The 19,107-nt window shown below is 43.2% G+C and overlaps 1 long non-coding RNA gene across 1 annotated transcript; it reads right to left on the bottom strand.

Annotated features, from left to right (window-relative positions):
• Positions 1-694: 694 nt before the first annotated feature.
• LOC119378311 (uncharacterized) lies at positions 695-18,333 on the bottom strand. The gene is made up of 3 exons (XR_007414747.1): positions 18,236-18,333; positions 15,261-15,447; positions 695-988 (listed from the first exon to the last, which is right to left on the bottom strand). It is a non-coding gene; the product is annotated as an uncharacterized LOC119378311 (long non-coding RNA).
• Between the last annotated feature and the right edge of the window lie 774 nt (positions 18,334-19,107).

The following is a 19,107-nucleotide window of genomic DNA, read 5'->3' as shown; positions in this document are numbered from 1 at the left end:
TGATGCAGTCCTTTTCATGTCGAGTTACAGTCCGATTTTAGGTGTCTACACTCCTTTAAAGGCCAACTCCGGCGATTTTTCGAGGTCGATGGATCTCAATGAAATTCGCTGGGTACGTTTCTTTGCACGTTTCCGTCATTTATGCCAAATTACAGGCTTGAGACATGCTCAGATTGTTTGCAAATGAATATTAAAGATTGTCTGCAAACGCCCTCCTGGCTTCCCACAATTATTGGCAACATTGCGTCTGTGACGTCAGTATTGGTAAGGCGGTGGAAGTGACGCAGCCGAGGGCACCGCTAACTTCGGCGCTTCGGCCACTACAGCGAGCGTCTGCCGTGCACAAGGCGACAGACAGCGTTGGTTTGGCCGGCGCTTCGCTGGTCGTCCCGGCTGTCACAGTTTTCATACTCCGCGCCGGCGTCACCGGCATGCCTTGCACGACTTCCAGTTCGTTCGTAACAACGTCTACGTGATACGTAGACAGTACACTCGGTTGGGTTTCGGTTTCGGTGTTGCGCTTTTTTGCTTATTTAAAATTATTCTCCAATTTGCCGAGTATTTCTGCTATCGGGCCCGTAAGGAGCGTCTCAGGAACATAAAAGCACCATTACTTTGACATGGCCAAAACATCGCCGGAGTTGGCCTTTAAGAGATGCAGTTGGCCTGTTTTGGAATAAACAAAAGCAAAAACTTCCTGCATTAAAAAATTATATTTTTCTTATTTTTTAGTCAAAGTAATATGAAGTCTCAACACTTCCAAGCTTGCTCTTGTAATTGTTGGGTTCATTTATTATTTTAGTGAAGTAAACAAAGGTTAAATTGCACAATAGTTTCACATTAGTCACAATGAAGAAGCATCCAGAAATATTGCACGAAGGCAGGTGCTGTCCTCGTCGCAGTACTTGTCCACAATGAGCAGAGCATTGGCACCTGATGGTGTTCAAGCTCCTTAAGGACCCAGATTCACACTGTTTTGGTGGTCAGCCTGTAAGTGGAGGAGATACCAAAGTGTTTTTAAGTACCGAGTTCTGCGACTTGCTCTCTAGTGACTTTTTATTTAGCTTTGCGAAGGAAAGTGAGGAAATGGAAACAGTCAGAAATCCTAGATGTATCAGCACCATAACACAAGTCAAAGAGAAGGCATAAAATTGAATACAAAGCACACAAGCAGCACACCAAAGAGAGGACCCCACAAAAATATGCACACAATGCTATGCATTGCTAATGGAATTGTGCTCTTGATGACACAAATGTCTATCACTAAGCTTATCCAGGTATACTTTCAGCAAGCAGCACATCTATAGGGCACTGCACATGGAGATACATGTCAACTATGGGCGTACACTATTAAGTTAACGTGGCTCACATTTTTCTAATGCTGCACGGGCGCATGAGGACTGCCATGTGGAGGCGCGTGGCAATGATTGAGAGTGCATGTGCATTGAAAAGCAGCAAAGGTGGCTCGATAAGCCATGAAAGCACCATTTGCAAGCAAAAAAAAGAGAGATTGATTAATTTGCATTATTAGTGTGTTGTTACTGCCATGTATGTGATTATTGTACCACAGTCATTAAAATCAAGTTTGGTGATTTTATTATTTATAAATAAGTGAATAAATATACAAATGAAGTAAAACTGTGTTTTGTTTGCATTACTTGGTTTCTTCCACACCCCATGGGCATTGGCGAAGCTTGACGAGACCATCAGAAGATTCTGGTGGATGAGGTATATTGAAGATATCTCAGTTCTAGCTTAACTAGTGCTTATGAGTAATTCAGTTTTTCAAAGCTTATGCAAGTTTTGAAGGCCAAAATGCAAGGACTTTCAAGACCCTGTCACAAAGTTATTCAAGGATGTGAGGCAGCACCCCAAGTAAAAGTCTTTCGCTTTAACAATTTTACCAGAACATTACAGATAGCTTCATTGCATTAAAAATACAGGAAATCGATTAGAAATGTCCAGTCCTGCTCACAGTGAATTCCCAATATGCACGAAACTTGACAACTTGTATGCTGGGTAACCTTCAGTTCTCCAATTCAACATTTAAGTGTAACATGGGCCTGCAGCAGTCTGCTCTGTCAGAAAACATGCATGGGATTTTCGGCCACTTCTTCACACACTTGTCCAGCCCAGCCAGAAGAAGCAAGAACTCCCAAGTCTAGTGATTGGCAAACTGTAAATGTGAGGTTTTAAGGAAAGTAATTTGGTTGAATAATTTGAAATAAAGTAGTTAGAATTGAATATATAACATATTACACAGAAAAACGAGCAGTTTTATTATGATCCAACGACCTTGCACAACAGTTTTACGAACGAGAACTAGGCATGTGCAAATATCACTTGCGCTAGTGTCGTCTGGTCTACTTTTGACAGTGTCCCTTTGTGCTGCTATACCTGCAATGTCCCTTTCTTGGTGTGAAGCGAAGTTGAAGCAAACTTATATTGAATTTAGGATTTGAATATGAGTAAGTTGCAAGTTATACCATATAGTAAAATATTTCTGTTTGAAATTTTCCTCCTTGGCCCATATAACAAGCTCTTAAACTTAAGGGCACAGGCTAGGCCCTATACCTCCCATGTATTTTAAGGTGCATTTAAGGACCAATTTCCTTGGAAACTACTACCGTAAAATACCAAGCAAGCACCCCTACCTGAGCAAGCGCACCCTTCTCCTTTTCGGGAGACTTGAAATATGCGCCAATGAATGAGCAATGATCAATCAAAGCACAGCCATTGTCATTACAGGTAACATTTTGTCCTTGTGGCGACACGGTCTTCAGCTTGCTTGCACGAATGCTCCCGGTCTCGTTCTGTTAGTAGCTGAACCGTGTAGATCTCCAATTATACTACGCTCTCCAAACGGTGACTTTGTCAACACGAGCATATCTTTTGCCGTTGCAACAAAATCAACAAAGGTGCAAATAAACTCAAGATAAGTGCACAGAACCATGTCTCACACTCAAGGCAAGTGGACTTGGTAAATGCCGCGAGTATTAAAAAATCTGTACCATGTGCCTTTAGGTAGCCAGACTGACTTTAAAAACCTGCTAAGCTCAGAGAAACCACCAGTATTGTTTTTTAAAAAATTCGATTGAGGCAGAAAGCTCAGCTTCTACACGACCTAAGGGGGTGCGGCTGCTCGCCAGCTGGTCTCGGATACCTTGTGATTTTGGCTCAATCAAGATGCGGTAAAATGTGTGGGGCACTGGACATTGTTAAGGAAGGCCTTATTTCACAGAAGCAAAAAAAAGAGAGAAAAACCAAATTTCAATAATAAAAGAAATTTACCTCACCCTGTGTCTTAAAAAAAAAAAATTGGGGCAGCTACGCACCAGTGTTGTGATGAGTTGGGAAACAGTGTAGCTGGTGGCCTTCCCTAGCATGTCTGCAACCTCCAACTCATCTCCCTCCTCCACTTGCCTTCGATAAACTATGCTAAACTCTCTTTCTTTTATTATTTACCTTATTATTTTCCCCACTGGCACTTCGTTAAGTGCATCACGCTATTATGTACCTCTATCCATATACATGCTTTATTTTCTTGCAAATATGTCTTATTGGTATCACTTTCTAATACAAAAAAAGTGTAATGTGCAACATAGTATGTATTTCTGGCACAACATCTGGTGAAAGGGCAGAAAAGATTCAGGGTCTGAGAGAGGCAATGTCACTGACTGTGTTGGTAACCTTGGGATTAATTGTGCAGCCGTCATTTTCTGCACAGCCGATGTATTGATCCTTGCCCCCACCACCTGAAAGCTTTCTGCACCTAATGTATTTTTGCACTGCTTGCAGGATTAGCACACTTTTGACCATGTGATAATTTCATGTTATGTCGTCATGTAATGTCATCTTATATGACGTCGCAAATACTGCTAATCTGCAACATTATGACAATGTCATAAAGCCTTAATTTATGATCACGTGGCTATTCGCATTGTTCTTGTTGCTGCCACTGCAGACAGTCACTTTTCCCATTTGATGAGGCATTTAACACTTTCACCTTGAAATACAACCGTCCACTTGACCCCCCACCATAGGTTGGCAAAGTCACTCATGAATCGACTCACTCAGACTCAAATCGGGCCACAAGTATGAGTCTGAATGAATCCGGGTGAGTAATATTTTGGTGAGTTTGAGTCCAAGTGAGTCCGGTTGAGGAAAATATTGGTGAGCCTGAGTCCGAGTGAGCCCTAAGCGCAAAATATATTTATTGAGTGAGTCCGAGTGAGCTCCACGTTTTGTTGCCAATTTCTGGTCCTATCTACTCATCTTCATCATTACTATCAACCTGATGTCGGCTTACATTTATACTCAAGTCTATTCACACTAGTATTCATGGGCCATCTCAATATTTATTGATCCGAGGCGTGAGTTAGGGGAAGGGGTGCCATGACCTCCCCCCGAAAACTCTTTCATAGGAAGTTCTTGATAAAAATATCTCGTGTGAGTCGCGTATTTCATAAAGATGTCTTTACTGGATTGATATATGATAATGATGATATATGATATATAATGATAGCTCGTAATTGAAGGTACAAGATCAAAAGGTGTGTCGTAGAGCACTGATTATGTGAGATATTGGCATTAAAGAGGATTGACACCATGATCGAAAAAGTCAATTTTACGACAACGGGCTCATGAGTCGACTCACTTGGGCTCACTCAGACTCAGGTGAAGCCATGAGTCTGAGTGAGTTGGGCTGAGTAATATGTTGGTGAGTTTGAGTCTGAGTGAGTCCGGTTGAGAAAAGGTTTAGTGAGTCTGAGTCCGAGTGAGTCCGGTTGAGGAAAGCTTTGGCGAGTCTGAGTCCGAGTGAGCTCCAATTTTTTTGCCTACCTATGCCCCCACCATCAATTTCGTATCATTTTACCAAAGCACTTATGCTTATTGCTCTTTGATACTAATTTTACTGATTATATGACTCCAGTTTTAATCTATGACGCGCCTCAGTGTCTACTCTATCATACGCAACCTTTACCTCAAGCCGTTCTAGCCCTTTTAGATAAGCTTATTATTACAGCGAAAGCTGTTACGAGATCACAACAAGGGCTGATTCTGGTGCCGTAGTTGTCCACTGCCACCGTTGTCCATAACCACTATTGCACGAAATAAGAAAAAAGCTAAATAAATAAAAAATGCCGAAGACACAATGGGCATCGAACCCAGACCCTCTGCGTGGCAGCCCAGCATTCTACTACTGAGCTATGCCGGTGCTTGAAACTCCGTTGCAAACTGACCATATCCAGGCTTCATGTCGGGTAAGGAATCATGTTAACATGCGTAATAAAGCGTTTCAGAACAACAGGGTATCATACAATGCGAATTGCGTAACGAGTGGGTCGTTTAATGCTCCAACCCATTACAAAAGCCTCAGGCATATTTCTTCATCGTCGTCAGCCACAGCATCAACAAAGTGCACATAATGCCTTACAAGTGTGTAACGGGTACCATGCTTTTCTGAAGAACGACGAATAATGGCATAGTGGACGCTTCCCCACTACACAAAAATTATGATGATTTATGGTGTAGTGGGTACCATGCAAGTGTGCTTGTAGTAGTTGGCCCAAGAGTGTTTAAACAAATGCTCTAGAAACGCCGCTCTTCCAGCTTTCGCTGTTACTGTACTGTACGTTCCGCGCAGGCCTGGCAGTTTTTTTTTATCATGGTTTTCAAACTCACACCGGTGCTTGGCAGGGTGATCTGGAAGATGGCAGACCGCGCCCATGACCTCCCCCCGCCCGAAATTTTTTAACAGCCAAGCTGTTTAGCAAATCCTTCCTTGTCCGGCGAACAAAACAACTATCATCATAAACTGGTATGTACCACAGACATTTGGTAAATCTGGTCCACTAAAAATGAAGAAGGCAACAGTTAGCCCAAGAAATGGCTGCGAAGTGATGGCGGCGAGCCGAAGACCCCGAGTATGTACAACGAGCTTCTAGGTTGTTTTCTAGGTTGTTTGTAGGCCTTAGCTAGGTGACACCGATGTCCAAACTCGAGAGACAGAACCTCGTGCTGAAACCAAGCGTTTGCACCTCTCATAGATCTACAGGCACGTCATCATTGGCGTAGGCCTTCCATTGCTTCGGGGTCTTCTTGCAGCAGTCGTTGCCTTTCCCGTTCCCTAGTATCCCGAAGAATCGCGTCTTTTCCCACACTATGAGAGGGAACGGGAAAGGCAACGGTGGCAGCAAGAAGACCCCGAAGTGATAGAAGGCCTACGCCAATGATGACGTGCCTGTAGATCTATGAGAGGTGCAAACGCTTGGTTTCAGCACAAGGTTCTGTCTCTGGAGTTTGGACATTGGTGTCATCGGTGGAGTTTGGACATCGGTGTCACCAAGCTAAGGCCTTGAAACAACCTAGAAGCAACCAGATTAGTCTTCAGAATCGCCCAGCTATGCTGTTTGAAGCCTTGCGCGGCCTAGTGCAAGCTTCCCCAATTTTTTTTTCTTGCCACGGCATACAGAGTATAAAATGACACTTGAGCACATCTACCTGCCCGGTCTCCACTTCAGATCTGTGAGCTTGGCTCACACATGCGCTACCACTATTTCTGATATGCCACGCCTCAATTATCAGACGTGATTCTTCATTCCTGTGCCTGCACAAAACTGTGCATTATTCGAATTTTGGCATGCACTTACACTCTCGACAATGTAAAAACAGGATAGACGTTGAGCCTTCGGTTAGCGATATTTTATGTTTCAATAATCTCTCGTTAACACAGTGGCCCCCATGTCCTACATAGAAGCGGCCACAGCTAGAAGGAACCTAAATTTGTTGGTGTGTTTTACGAAACATTTGTTAGTCCACTTGTTGTCACCTCGCTGTCAACTTGCCCATTCTTTCTGTGCACAGCAGTACAAAACTTGCCTAGCTTATTGGAAGCTGTAAACACAACATTAATGCCGTACTAACTTCCCACTTTCTTTAGCCTGTGAGATATGCAGGAATGTAAAGAATACCTATGACACGTTTCTTCCTATTGCTTTCTGCAATCATGCTCGCTCCTAACAAAATGGACTTCTTTAAGCGTTCAGCGACAGTGGCCACTGCAATGCAAGGATAACCCACATATAAAAGACGCGCAAGCTGTGCTTTCAAGCTAGAACTCACTTTGTGCTCACATGAATTGTTGAGGGAAAATTTAAGGCACGACATGGCTATACCATTTTTTACAACCTTAAAATGCTTTGACGAGAAGTGAAACGGTGGCCTTGACTATCTAGGAGAATACTGCCAGCATGTGCGGTTCTTCTAAAATGTTACAGAAATGTATAAAAATTGCATTCCATTATTCCAAGGGCATTCTTTAGTTCAGCCCTCCTCCATTTATTTCAAATTTCTTGCTCACTGAGGTAACCACAGAGTCAATGTCCTCACCGCTACAAAAAATCAAGTAATCGTGCACATAAAAAAAAAACCTTTACAGAATTATCTAAGGCACCTTCTAACCGCTTCTCAATCTTGCTAAGGTATAAATCACTAAGTATCAGAGCAACCTTAGAACCAATACATATCCCCGATTTCTGCATATAAATGCCTTCCTTCCAACCTACCAGCGTCGACTTTAAATACATGGAAAGAATTTCTAGAAGAGACACCATTGAACCACCACATTTCAGTAAAAACAGTTTCCCGCACTTGTTTGTTAATACAGCCATTAACACATTTTAACAATTCTGGCAGGCAGTAATAAAGGTTTAGCAGAGTGACAAATTGGGCTAATTGGTGGTCTTTCACGATTTCTTTCGTGAGGGATTACAGGACAGTTGGTGTGCAAACTTACAACTGATTTATTCACATCTTGTGAAGTGCAATCAGGTTCGAGGGTTAAGGTAAAGGGCAGAAAAACGCAAAAAGGCAAAAAAGAAAACAAATATGATGCCAGAACATAGCATATGCCTTATTAAGCACAGACAAATTTTCGGCGGATCAGTGTATATCACTTTCTAGAAATTTTATTTCTGCTTGTGTTAAATGCAACAGCAAGGGTGTGCTGATGCATTGCTCTTTTGCCCCTATGATGAAAAGGGTTTCTTTTACCTCCCTGGTATCTTTATCACTGCGATGTGCAAGCAACACGTGTCACGAAACTTTGGTGTACAGCATCGTTTTCAGTGTGCAACGAGGTGACCTGCTGCTTGCAATTGTTGGCAGGGGTATCTGTGTTCCAGGAGACGTTTATTAATACAGCGTCCTGTATGCCCTATTTATTTATTTATTTATTTATTTGTTTATTCATACAGTACTGCTAGCCTCTAGATGAGGCTGTAAGCAGGAGTGGGAGTTACAAGTACAAAACGAAGTGAACAAATCAAGATACAACAATTGTGTCACATGAATCGAAAAGAACAAGAAAAAAAAACGTTCCTGAAGAGTGAGATACAAAGCATATATGCAATTTTTAGAGCATGGTATGCGCAAACCGACTGGAGAAAGATGACAGAACTTCTTCTCATGTAAAAGAAAAAAAAAAGAATGTGAAGATGCGATAGACATGTCATGTCAACTAAAAGGGGTTAAAGAAAAGAGTTATAATGTGCTCACAAAAAAAAACAAATAAGTGTAAGGCATATGGACAACATTTGAAACTATAACGGTTGTAAATTATTGTCAAAGCGATTACAAATGAAGAATTTGTACAAAAGAATCAGTAGTTAGACGTTCCACAACGCCGGCTGGCAGGCGGTTCCATTCACAAATTGTCTTTGGAAAAAACAACTTTGCAAGTTTTAGTGTGGCAGGGATATTCTTTTATTTTTTTACTGTGGTGTGAATGGGTGGCTCACCTGGACACTGGCTATATGTAAGTGTGTTTATGAATACCAAGTTTATCATGGAATAACAGGTGCATGAATTTTTTAACCGGTCGTGTTGGCGCCACTTTTGTAGGAATTCTAGACCTGCTTTTTTTACCAAAGCACTAGCAGAAGTGCGCCAGCTATAAGAACGATATACAAACCTAACCACTTTCTATTGGACAGTTTCTAGTTTGTTTGTGTTTCCTTGACTGTATGGGCCCCAACCTATCGATGCATATTCTATTACAGGATGGACTACAGTTTTATACGCTATTAATCTAACCTCGTGTGTACATTGCCGCATATTTCTTTTTAAGTAACCAAGTTTCCACATAGCCCTCCGCACACCTTTCAATATATGTGTTCATTCCACCTCATATCCGACGTTACTGTCACCCTGAGGTATTTATATCTGTTTAAAACAGCAAGAGACCTGCCGCCTATGCAGTGATAACTTAATGGCTGTCGTTTTGTGTCACAGTCATCGCAACAGATTTTTTAATGTTTATTTTCATTTGCCAATCTGTGCACCACACTGCAATTTGTGCTAAAGCATTGTTAAGTAGAGCCTGATCATTAGGGTTCTGAATGTTGTGATAGACTGTGCAGTCATCAACATAGAGCATAGAGCTAGACTTAACAGGTACAGGATCTGAGCACACGTCGTCAATTCTGACACACTGGGCTCCATCATACAGATAAGCTTCGGCCATGCAAGGAGCAAATCATATATATTCTTTACCGCAGGTTAGGGGAATACTGCACACAACCTTCTTAGCACATAGTACAAGGGGGTCTTGGTGGTTTGTTGTGTACTTTTTCTTCAGTTATTGTTCACCGCTTTGCAGAATCCCTTAAAGCTTATGAAGCGCTGAAGACAAAAAAACACTGACACTGCATGTTCGCCCTGCTTGTTTCATATAGTGCAAAATGCTGTACAAAAACAGAACAACTGCTGCTTTGCTGAGGTCAGTGTGTCCTTATTTCTTCGGTGGCGCATGGGTTTTTGGTTTCTTTTTTTTTTAATTTTCACTGATTCCTACGAGCATGCTTTGGGAATAGCCACTGTTTTTTAATCTTTTAAACTGATGGTTTAAGGCTATGCTCTAAAACAGGGGTCTCAAACTCACATCAGCTATCGGACTGCAGTTATGAAATTTAATCTTACAAAGGGCAGTGACAGTGAAAATGTCAGAACTGCGTGGGGAGGGAGTGGGGGAGTGTAAGTAAAATGTCAGCTAACATTGCCATTTGAAGGGAAGCCTTTCCCATATCTCTTATATTGGTCATTTCTTAAGGGTATTTGGCATCAGAAATAGAGAAACATATCTATACCGTTCTCCACAATGACTAATATCTGGACGCCGATCCTTAAGTTTAGTTTTTGTTCTGCGGTGATGTTTCAACACAAGGTGACCGCATGAGGTGTCTGATGAAAAAAAGATGCTTATGACCATTCACATTTGTGTGGCTTACCCGAACAAAGTGTTATTAATCACGACAGGCAAGAAAATAATGCCAGCACCATTTAGCAAAGTCACAAAAGTCATCAAAAAATATGGGAAAACTGTCATGCGTGGGCTACGGGCTGCTAGCGAAAGGTTGGCAGGCTGCATGCGGCTGAGACCCATGCTCTAGAAGATGATGGCAGGACTCTTTTCACTGCTCGCCAGATGCATAAATAACGCCAGGCCTGTGCAGAAAGCACAGCACAGTCACAGCAAAAGTTGGAAGAGCAGCACTTCTACAGTCCGTTGTAAACTCTCTTGGGGCTACTAATACAAGTACACTTGCCACTACGCCATAAATAATAACTTTGTCAAGTTGGGAAGCACCGACTGCGCCATTATTTATCATTCTGCGGAGAAGCAAGGTACCCGTTACACATCTGCTAGGCATTATGTGCACTCTGTTGATGCTGTGGCTGATGTTGATGAAGAATTATGCCAGAGCCTTTTGCAATGAGTTGGAAGCATTCAATGACCCACTAGTTACGCAATTCACATTCTGCAACACCTGTCTACACAATTTGCATTGGGTGACGCCTGTTAATGTAGTTTCTTCCCGGCATGAAGCCTGTGTAGGGTCTTTATGCAAAGAAGTTTGAAGCAGTGGCATGGCTCTGTGGTAGAACACTGGGCTGCCACGGAGAGGGTCCAGGTTCGAGCCCCGTTCCATACTAGATATTTTTTCAAATTTCATTTTTTTATCTTATTTTGCATGATAGTGGTTACGGACATCGCTGGCAGCAGACAACTATGGCGCCAAAAACGGCCATTGTTGTGATCTCATAACAGATTTCGCTGTAGAAAGCTATGCCTCATTTGATGAGTTTCGAGTGGTTTCACTAGAAGCTTGGGATTTCTTTCTTTCCTATAGTGTTATAATGCCAGCGCATGTGGTGCATTTCAAACCTGATTTGTATATCGAGGAACCATCTACGCATCTAAAACAAGCTAATATGTCAAAGCCCTTCATTTGCTGGGCTAATTTACAATCGCCTACTGCCAGGAACAGGTCAGAGCATACTGGAGTGATACAAGAACTGATACAAGAATGTATATGTTGACATCGAGCACCCCCCCTACACACACAGACACAAACACACAAACAAAAAGATCCTGGCATAATGTGCATATGATCTAACATCTTTCTTGTTAATCTCAACTGCTGACAAGTTAGGGTTGCCCTCTCCTTTGAAACCGAAAAGGTCCGACTGGGTTGATATTAAGGCATTTTATTACCTCACATGAACTTGTGTCACTGGCCCTAGCACCTGCAGAAAGTAATGCTGCTCAGGAATCCAGGGTTTTGATTTTGTACTTTTCAGGGTGTAATATCTTTTTCTCCATGTTTTATAATTTTTTTCCTAAAGCTTATTTTTATTTTTGGCCTGATCCAGCTCTGGCTGTTGACCTGCAACATCAAGGGGATGTGGCCACAGGCATTATGATCATCATCATGTGCTGATCGTGAAATCGTGAAAAGAGACAAAGTAGGATATTAATAGTGTCAAGCACGGAACACGACAGAGATGAAACATGGAGTAACACAAACACTCTCTGTCTTGTCTCAGTCTTAATAGTTCCACGCTTAACACTATGAATACGTTGCACCAACAAGACCAAAAATCTACCCTTGCTAAGTGTAGGTTATTTCGTGTTTTTCCCTTCTTGTTTGCAACAAAACAGGTAGAATCCCATTGGTTTATTGAGAAAACTTTTATTGGCAGAAGAAAAAAGAGAGAGAATGCAAGCTATCATGGTATAGACCCTTATTCCAAGGTCAGCTCACTGGACTTTTTGTCCGAGAGAGCCAGGTAGCTATCTCATCTCCTCTTTGGAAGCCATGCTTCATGCAGCTGCCTTTTCTGCTGTATGCGGCATGCTGCGGAAGAGGCATATCCAGAGGCCTTTTGAAGCACTTCAATGTGGTATGTTTAACTGCAGGTGCGTCTGCACACCGTGGACATACTTATGCAAATCGTGCAGGATAGATTCCATTTAAATAATGAATTAGGACAGGTACGTCCCTGAATTCAGCATCCGACTAATGAAGGGTTAACTCTTTGTTAGGGTTTAACTCTTTGGCTGCAGTTGTGACTCCAGAGCGCCAAGTTTCGACTGACTGATCATTTGGACATACATACCCCAACTGCAACCACAAGCAAGAACTGCCATTAGTGCCGACAGAGACATAGGTAGGTCCACAGAAACAATTAGTGTCATTACTGATGTGTATTAGAGTCATAACTTGTTAAATCATTGCAGCTTGGCTAAAGCGAATTCATTATTGCAATATGTTCAAACCCTTCAAAAGTAATCTAAACTAAAAATTTTCCCATGTCTCTGCATAGCACAACACTATATGAAGACAAAGCATACTGAAAAACACAGCTGTATACTATGTAAATGTAAAGAAATGTCAAGCATTTCTTTACCTGAGTCAGTAAAACTATACTTTTTAGATTGGCAGCACTACCAGTGGCAGGACAGTCAAAACAGGAGACAGGGAAAGCTTCACTTAAAACTGACTCCTCAGTTTAACCTTTATTACTGAGCCCTTGGCTGCAGTTAGAGAACAGCAAAATAAATGTGCAGTTCTTGTTGGTGTGGTGTATCATGTGAACAATATTTCCTCCACCACTTTCTGTGCAGGCCCAAGAACCTGCATACCAATAGACCTTTTTCAAGCACACGAGCGCCACCAATGGGCGCGCAAGCGCTCATGGGATGTGTACGCCGCAGCAGCCGCCGCGACGAGCGCGCGTGTCTCGCGCTGTAGCTTTCCGCTTGCGCCATGCCAGGACTTCTTAGACACAGTGAATTTGGCAAGGTGCAACATGTTACTGCGCAATTCAATTCCGAACTTAAGTGCTTAGCTGCGACGGCCTCTCGACGATTTGCATCTCTCCCACTGTTGGACCAGTTGAGCTAGAGTTACTGTATATGCTACCTTTAAGCATATACAGTAACTCGAAGTTGAGCGGCTCAGAAGCGTCACCTTTTATTTATTTTTTTAGCCCCGCTGCGCCTTACGGCATAAATAAAAAAATACAGCTCGGTTGCCAACGAAATGCAGGAGCGGTCTATGATTCTCGGATGCATTTGGAATCAACGTCCATTGACACTGTCGACGACTACAGTGTGAGGTTCTGATATCTGAAGAGTACACTAGAAAGTGTAGTCGGCATTTGGGGAAATGGGATACATCCATTGCGTCGCTCGCACCATATATGTAACGAACTATAAGTGCCTACTAACCTTCGTTGGTGCTATAGCTACAGGTTGGAATAATACTTAGAGCGAAAAAAGAATGGAGCAGTACAAGGAAGGAAATGCACAAACCAGCGCTCACACACAACTGAAAGATTATTGCACGCGTGAAAAAAAGCATTAAAAAATGCGAGTGCGTCGCGCGTGTCACAAAGAGGTACGAAAAGTCAAACAACCAAGGCGTGTGCTTACAGTCGATTAATAAAGTAGAATTCCTTGTCTTGTAACGACTGAGAAGGTTGATTGACACAAAGTGTGGCATTATTTGTGACATGATATACCACCGAAATTTCTCGCGTTGTCTGATTAGGTTGATGGTACAAAATTACTGTGCTTTCGAAGATGGGATTACATTTTCATGACTGATATAGAGAGGCGAGATGAGACAGCTCCATTCAATGAGTTTCGATGTACGCTGAGGCGCGTATACGTATTAATACATCGACCAGTCTGGCCGATGTACATGTGGACACAAGAAAGAGAAATTTATGGTTAACTCCTACACAATTTACAAAACAATTGGCATGCCTCTGACCGCATTTTTCTTTGCCAACCGCAGACCCCTGCGACCTTAATGCGACTGAGCTTATTTGGGGAGGTAAACACAACCTTCACCCCCACATCCCTTCCCTACGTTCTTCAGGCCATGCGACTGAAGAACTTCTTATACATACGTGGAATAACTGCAGTATTTCTAGTTTCTTTATTATTTATGGATGGAGAACGTCCGTGTTAATCTTTCTTTGCCATGCGAATAGATTTTCGCGAACTGATACAACGATACGCAGGATATCCCGCCTCTTTGATCACTTTGCAGCTGGAAACTACTGCTCATCTTATGTGCGCAAGTTTTTTTTCCAATGCCTTGCGTAATCATGACATCACAATTCCTCGTTTAACAACATTCGAATGCGCCGACGCGAAATTGAACACCGATTTCACTGAACGCGGGCTATAGTGCCCGCGAACATGCTCCGCAGTTAAACTTATAAGCATGTATCAAGAAACTGCAAATTATCAGAGCAAGGCATCTCACAAGTCAATTCTAGTCCAATCCCTTTTTCTTTAAACACGTTTAGGATGTGCTCACTTCTTTGTACAGCGCATGACTTGTCAATTAAAATAATATAATAATCTGTATACCTGAACATTGTAACACCTCTCTACAGTTTGGTTAAACCCTATCACGAGCCACTACGGCATTAAATGCCGTAGTGGCTTGTGAACAAGTAATCATTTAATAAATACGAATTCGGTGTTCCAGCTCACATTGCTCACGATAGCACGTTTTTACTGCATGTATACCGGCACGTGATAACTCGCATGCCGCTTAACTGCTAGATCCAGTATACATCCACTCGGTAATATACCTACACTGACTGCATCATTTCTTTCGCATTTCATGCGTAGAGATACATGCAGGTGCGTTCAGACGGGTAGCATTTAGTATTTAATAATAGTCAACCAGCGGTGACGTGTTTTTTTTTTTGTTTGGTGCTCCCACGGCGCCAACGAGCAGCGAGCGACGGAACAGCGGGCGGGCTCGCCGTACACACTTTTCCCACAGTGCTTCGCGCGCCCTCGGGGGGTTCTGGGATTGCTTGAAAAAGGTCTATTCCTGGAGGCCCAGGTACGGCGTGTGCCTGCCATAAATGCACACAATCCGGCTTACCTCGAGATCCTGAAGGGCCTTGGAGAGGAGCTGGCTCGTGTGCAAAACAGCACGGATGGAACTGCGCTGATGCTGGCACTCAAGGCTACCGCTGCAGCAAAACGTCGCCGGGCTCGTCAGATACGAGTGCAGCCAACCAGCATTGCCAGGCGTCGGCCAAGGCTCACGAGGGGGTCTAAGAGGATGCCTGCAAGGCGCCCAGTAGTTGAGCCAGCTGCCAACAGGCCAAAGAAGAGGCCCCATTCTCTCAAGCTAAACGTCGAGCAGAATGTGCCCAGTGCAAGGCTGCATTGAATGGTCGCTGCCTCCCGCCTAATGGGTTTTATGGCAGCCCTAGGCACAGTGCCAGCCTGGTTTCAATAACAACCTTTCTAGGGTTTTATGCGCCAAAACCGTGATGTGATTGTGAGGCACACCGTAGTGGGCGACTTCGGATCAATTTAGGCCACATGGGATTCTTTAACATGCACCTAAATCTAAGCAAAGGAGCTGCTCATCATACAGGCTGCTCATCGCCGCCACTGCACTTAGGTGCTTCACCTATCCTTGAATCAAAGTGAGGACAACGACTCCTCACGTTGGCTGTTGTGACATCATACCCCTACAATTGGTGACCTTAGCCACAGGCGCAAGCATCTGGCTCTGCACTGCTACCACAGTATCATGCATACAGTCATGTTAAAGAATGGCACCTACTAACGGACAACCCTTGGCTCCTCCAGCTGTGGCCCATTCAAGTCACGCTGTCAAGTCATGTTGTCATGCAGTCACAATGTGGTATTCCATGATGATTGACTTTTGCTATGCCTTACCGTTAGGAGCTAGTGTGGTCCTCAGTGCTGTCAGCCCTCATCACTGAGGGCTGACTGAATTTTTGATGTACCACAAGAGCGCCCAGACGTAGGCGGCTAGACAGATACGTAGATAGACAAGCTCAAATAGCCTGCAGTCGGCTAAGAAATGCTTCGCATTTCAAATGGGGCAGCTAAGCAAAATGAACAAATGTAACAAAAGTAACCCACAAAAGCGAAAGAGGTCAAGGTTCAGTTACTCCAGATGTAAGCAACATAACCCTGGTTGCACAGCCTAGTTGCACGGCAGCAGTGACCACAATGCCAGTAAGACAGAAAAGGAGACCAGCGAGCAGACCTCAGAGCATGTCTTTCCTTGAACATGTCGACCCCTGTTCTAGAATATTACAGTGGTCTTGATGTTGTGAGAACAAAAGCAGAAATAGTAATCATGTCAAATAGAACACCTTTCTGCTTCCTTTGTCTTGATGGCGAGTTTCTCTGAGGTCTTTTGTTATCAGTAGGGGTGTGCAAATAGTGAATTTCATCTTGAATCGAATAGTGCCCAATAGTGGCCGAAAATGTCAAATATAGATATCGAATACAGAAAGTTTTATTTGAAATTGAAAGAAAGAACAAAGAAATAAAATCTGCTCATGTCTTCGAAGACATAACGCGGTGCGTGACTACTACCGAAAGACTATGAATTGTCATGACACAAGCAGTTTCACATGACCTGGCTTCAGGCTCTCTTGCCGCGATGTTAAGGTGTTTCCTGCAGTTCACTGGGTAATCAACTAAAACTTTTCGCTGTTCACTGGGTACCTCAGTAGCAGGGGTGGGAAGGTATCACAAAGCGATTATGGCGATACCTCGATAAAGTGCAGCTCCGTGCTCTTTGCAGTATGTTAAAGGATCATCCTTTCTTGTGATTAGGGGCTCATTGAAGTATTTGTGAACCTCTTGCCTATAAGACCTGAGTTCAGTGTGCTGGTTATTTTTGGTTGCCAGCAGTTCGAGTCTCACAGAATGTTCCCTGGCCATTAGCCATGAGGCGTGGAAACAACATAATCTTTTTTAAAATGAACATGCACTCACTTTTGAACCAGCATATCGATGAAAGTTTTAACGAAAGGTGAAAATTTAATGAAGTTTAGCGACTTTAGCGTTAGGTTTTGCCATCCCACCCTAATCAAATTGCACTATTGGCCTTTGTCGCGTCTTTGATATTCGTCGTGTTGAATTATTCAAAACTTCAAATACTAGCTATTCAAAAGTCAAAACGAATTATTCTATTTGAATTCGAAACTTGAATATTTGCACATCCCTAGTTATCACTTTGCCAGAGTGCGGTTGCACATTTCCAGTTGTCTTCTGAACTTCAAAGCACTACAGAATTTTCTGTCATCTTTGCTCTGCACACATTTACAAGTTATTTACCTTGCTTCAATAAACATTAATGTCTGTGTGTGTGTATATATATAAAACATGTTTATGCTTGTGATATACCAATAAACCAAAAACCTCTTTTGCTTGTTCTTACTTCATGGGACACTTTTCTTGTTAATAAATTGTTATCCCTTGTTTTGTTCTTTTTTTTCTGCATGGGTACAGTGATCACTACAGTGGCGGACGTGATTTTAGTAAGCCTCCCTCTAATATATATTTTTACTGTGATGAAGCGTTAAAGTGTAGACATCATGGAGAGTAGAGCCGTATAGAGTGCACTCGACAATTTCATGGAGTAGGGTTGCACAATACTGCCAGATCACACAATATACAGCGGGAGGAAAGAAAGCTGAAGCCACAAACGAGTGCGGATAAGTGCGAGTCTCCCTTGCCTTCACTGGAACACAGAGCCGTATTGCGGTGAAGCCATGAAAAAAAAAAGCATATACTCGAAGAGCTCCCTATTTTAAGTTCAATTTCCTCCTCTTAAATTTATTCCACTAAAGGCAGTGCTTTAGGGCTGCGTGCTTTTCTTTTATCTTTTAGCTTCGCAAGTTTGGAAGCGGCAGCACGATAAAGTTTGCGCGCAGGCTTTTATGGTCGCACGCTTGCATCGCCACTAGCTAGTGGAAGCTGCGCTTGCTGCCCGAGCAACGTTCGTAGCCTTAGATAGACTGACAGTATCAGAAACGCGCTTTTTAATATGATCCATGCTGAGCAGCAACAAAAACTTACCAAGTGGAGTAGAGCAATGTCCGTCGCGTTGTTCTTCGCTGCAGGCTGTGTGTGTCCGCTTCAATGCATCCTGGACGAGACGGCTTTCGGCAGAGAAGTGTGCGCACAGCGTCTCTCGAAGCCCTTTGTTCACGAGTATCCGATTCATTCGTAAGGCGTTGGAGAGCCAGGCACAGGCGCGGTCGCTATGTTTCCGCTGATACGAAAACACGGGGACTGGCAGCCGCCTGACACAATTTGACCGGCCAAAATGCATAGCCCCAGAGAGACGATCGTCCCAGAGAGCGCCGTGGCGCGGTGCATTGTGGGGGGGTTTATTCGCTCGCCTTTGTAATGCGCATCCCGGCGCACCCCGCAAGGATCCACCCCACTGTCAAAACGGCAGAGGGCAGCAGAGGAAAATGAAAGATAGCATATGTTTACAAGGGCGGTAATTCGGGCTGGTTGGTTTATGATCGCAAAAACAGCGCATAAACAACGGACGAGAGAGCAGAACACAGGCATGACAATAGCTGACGAAAACATAGCAAAACTTGAGATGCACTTCACAAGGGCGGTAATTCGGGCTCGTATGAGCGCCGTTTTAAACGTTAATTGAATTCAATAAATATTGGGAAGGCGAAAATATGAAAGGTGGATTCCGCGTTCGAGAGCTGCAATGGCCGTCCGCTGCTCGCCCGGCTTGTCCTAGCCATCAGAGTTCTTCAATCATACGAAGAACTCTGAAGAACTCTGCTGGCCACGACCTAATTGAACTGGTTCTGGCATTCTCGATGCTCGAAAATTTCTAATCGCGTTTTATTCGATTCACTCCATTTTTTCGAATAGTCGGCACTGATGCAATGGCCAAAAAACAATTCTCTACATATACC

This window comes from Rhipicephalus sanguineus, unplaced genomic scaffold, assembly GCF_013339695.2.
Source record: "Rhipicephalus sanguineus isolate Rsan-2018 unplaced genomic scaffold, BIME_Rsan_1.4 Seq7763, whole genome shotgun sequence".
Classification (NCBI taxonomy): Eukaryota; Metazoa; Arthropoda; class Arachnida; order Ixodida; family Ixodidae; genus Rhipicephalus; species Rhipicephalus sanguineus.
Note: the sequence above shows the minus strand (reverse complement) of the source record. Positions and strands in the feature narration are given on the sequence as shown.